The following is a 3,626-nucleotide window of genomic DNA, read 5'->3' as shown; positions in this document are numbered from 1 at the left end:
TTATCCCACTTCTTCATCAGATGGGAGTAATGATACTTGGGTTTTTGCTCTATGTTCAGATGTTAGATGTTTAACATTCTATTTCCGAAGTCCCTTTCAGCGCTATTTTCTTTTTCTTTTATTATCATCTAGCAAAAAAAATTCCTTTATTAAGGCCATGTCCATATAATATATATATATATGTGTGTGTGTGTGTGTGTATAAATTATATATGTATATGTGGATGTGGATGAATGGATGTCACAATCTGATTCACTCTGACTCCATCATAGCTGGGTCAGGAAGGAGGTAGTGTGTTTCATGATGGCTCCTCTGGAATCATGGCTGGTCATTGCATTAATCAGAGTTTCTAAGTCTATAAAAATTGTTTATTTTTACAATATTGTTGTTATTGTATAAATTATTTTCCTGGTTCTGCTTATTTCACTTTCCATCAGTTTATATGTCTTCCCGGATTTTTCTGAAACTGTCCTCATCATTATTTCTTATAGGATAATTGTATTCAATCCCATTTATAGACCATAATTTGTTCAGCCATCCTCCATTGGATGAGTCCATTCTTCCATTTTTCTTCTAATTTTAACTGTATAGGTTTTGTTTAACACTATTTTTTAACAATCCAAGAGAAGTGGATTTGGACTTAGAAGACCTAACACTGAAACCCAGCTTTCCTACTCACCACCAGTGTGAACTTGGGAAAGTGAATTAACCTCTATAGGCTTCAGTCTCATCATTTGTAAAATGAGGGGGCTGGACTAGATGGAATGCAAGGTGCCTTCCAGTGAAAACTCCATATTCCTAAGGAAGATGTCTTCCAATTCAAATTTTATGATCCCATCATGCAGATGAAGCTTTTAAAAACTATTATGGCTCTTTTCCTCTTTCTCCTCGGATCTGGTGGCGGGCTGTTGTATCTTCGATCATGGCAAAAATCAAGGCCAGGGATCTTCGTGGGAAGAAGAAGGAGGAGCTACTTAAACAGTTAGATGATTTAAAGGTAGAACTTTCCCAGTTGAGAGTGGCTAAGGTCACTGGAGGAGCTGCATCCAAGCTATCTAAGATCCGAGTTGTCCGAAAATCTATTGCCCGAGTTCTGACTGTCACTAACTAGACACAGAAAGAGAACCTCAGGAAATTCTATAAGGGCAAGAAATACAAGCCCCTGGACCTTCCGCCCAAGAAGACCCGTGCCATGCGCTGCAGGCTTAATAAGCATGAGGAAAGCCTGAGGACCAAAAAACAGCAGAGGAAGGAACACCTGTACCTTCTTCAGAAATTTGCTGTTAAGGCATAATTTGTAGAAGTGCTAAATAAAAAGACAAATTGTTTAAAAAAAAAACCAACACAAAAACAAAAAAACAAAACCTATTATGGCTGATCACTTTCGTTGATCCAAAAAATAAAGGGACATTCAAATTGAGCAGTTGGGGGCAGCTAGGTGGCTCAATGGATAAAGCACTGGCCCTGGATTCAGGAGTACCTGAGTTCAAATCCAGCCTCAGGCACTTGACACTTACTAGCTGTGTGACCCTGGGCAAGTCACCTAACCTTCATTGCCCAGCCAAAAAATTTTTTTAAAATGTAAAAAACAAAACAAAACAAAAACCAAATTGAGCAGTCAACAAAGCTTGTGACTATCAACAAACCATATAGTGTCTCACTGTACAAGTTTTTACTTAGAGAATTAATTTAAATGAGCTGAAAGATATTTGCATTATCAAGAATCTGATTTATCACTGGCATTGACCATCCTTTTAGGGAGGTTCTGAGGGAAAACTAATAAAAACAGTCTGTAAATGCCTTTGCAACACCAGATGCTTTATAAAAGCTAAATAATCATTATCATCCATCAGTAGATTCAACTGTGGGGAGGTGCCAAGGAGAGGTTGCTAGGAATAGCAATAGGACTGGTCTTATCATTAAGACCTGGAAGGAAACTGCAAATTAATTAATTCCATGTATGGCTCTTGGGAAAGACTGGAGATTTAAATATGGGAAGAAAAATGCCATCATAACCCAGAGAACCAGAGAAGTTAGATACACAGAATGAAGGCAAAGTGAAGTTAATTTTGAACATTGTTGTGTTGATTAGGAGAATGCCTGACTCTTAGAAAAAAAAAAAAAAGAGATGTTCAAAGTCTCAAAGGGAGAACGATCAGAAAATCTAATAGGAGAGCCTTTGCCAGTACATAAGCATCACAATTGCTAATGTCAAGCAGAGGGATGATCTTGACTCCATTTCTCTTCCTTAAAAAGTATTCAGCCCCAAAGGTCACCGACAATTAATCAAGTGAAGAGACTTCAAAGGACTCAAGCAACATCACTGGGCCAAAAATAGTCCTCCCTTGCATCCTTCCACTCTATCAGTGGACAGGATGGAAGGAAAAGAAAATGGAAAGGATGTGACTTTTAAAAATTCTTTCCTTATCTAATGGATTTCCAATGGTATTGGCCATAGAATCATAGAGTGTTAGAACTGAAAAGGACATTGGAAATCATGAAATCTAATCCCTTCATTACAGGGGAGAAAATGTGTACACTTTGCTCTTCTCCCAGAAATTATTTTTGTATATATTTTAAATTTACCCATATGTGTACATGATGTTTTCACCCAACAGAATATAAGCTTCTGGAGCTTTAGGGGCCTGTTTCATTTTGTCACTGTGTCTCTACCACCACGTTTGGCACACAGTAAGGACTTAAATGCTTGTTGTACTGAATTAGGAAGTGACTTTCCCAAATAGCTAGTAAATAGCAGAGCCAGGACTTGAATGCATGCCTTTTGTTCAGTGCTCTTTCCACTACACCCTCTTGTCTCTAATTATTCTTAGACAAATAATTCTCTAGCTATTTGCAAAGGCTTCTCTTTTATGTAGGCATCCTTTAATTTTTCCCAAGATGGACCTCACACTCACCTTACAGGAGGATCCATGTCTGGAGTATCTCTGGCCACTCTTTTTACTCTCTTGGTTACAGTGATGTCGATGTTTTTAGATGAGATTGGCCAGTCATTTCCGATAAGAACTCCAGAAGTATGATGACATTGAGATGATGATTGTCTACATCTGAGTCTTCCTGTAAGAGATAAAGTCTATTTAGCTAGATTATGCAATTATGGAAAAGTTCACATAGAGTGTTGATTTGGATCAGAAACAAAACTGGCTCTGATGAAAGGTGCTTTAGTTTTTCTTTTATAAGATCTTATTAACTTGACACAGGGCCTGGGGGCTATTGCTTTCCCTTGGTTGTATCTCCCCTTTTCTAAGCTGTGTTCCTAGTAGATAGGATAGGATAGTCAGAGAAAGGGAGAAAAATTAGCAATAGTAATGCTAAGGAAAGAATGGGCAGCTAGATGGTGTAGGGTATGGAGTTAGGAACACTGGAATTCAAATCCAGCTTCAGACACTTACTAGTGTGACCCTGGGCAAATCACTTAACCCTATTTGTCTCAGTTTCTTCATCTGTAAAATGAGCTGGAGAAGAAAATGACAAACCCCTCCAGCATCTTTGCCAAGAAAACCCCAAATAGGGTCATGAAGAGCCAGACAGGACTGAAACAAAAGGCCAATAACAAGAAGGGAACAGATGATATTTTAATGTGAAATTTACATTTCTATAGCACTCTT

At 38.1% G+C, this 3,626-nt stretch overlaps 1 pseudogene; it reads left to right on the top strand.

The window, feature by feature from the left end:
• The first annotated feature begins 907 nt into the window (after positions 1-907).
• Positions 908-1,294, top strand: LOC122743561 (annotated as a pseudogene).
• Positions 1,295-3,626: the final 2,332 nt, after the last annotated feature.

Source organism: Dromiciops gliroides, chromosome 2 (genome assembly GCF_019393635.1).
Source record: "Dromiciops gliroides isolate mDroGli1 chromosome 2, mDroGli1.pri, whole genome shotgun sequence".
Lineage (NCBI taxonomy): Eukaryota > Metazoa > Chordata > Mammalia > Microbiotheria > Microbiotheriidae > Dromiciops > Dromiciops gliroides.
The sequence above is the reverse complement of the archived record's forward strand: the minus strand, read 5'-3'. Positions and strand labels throughout refer to the sequence as shown.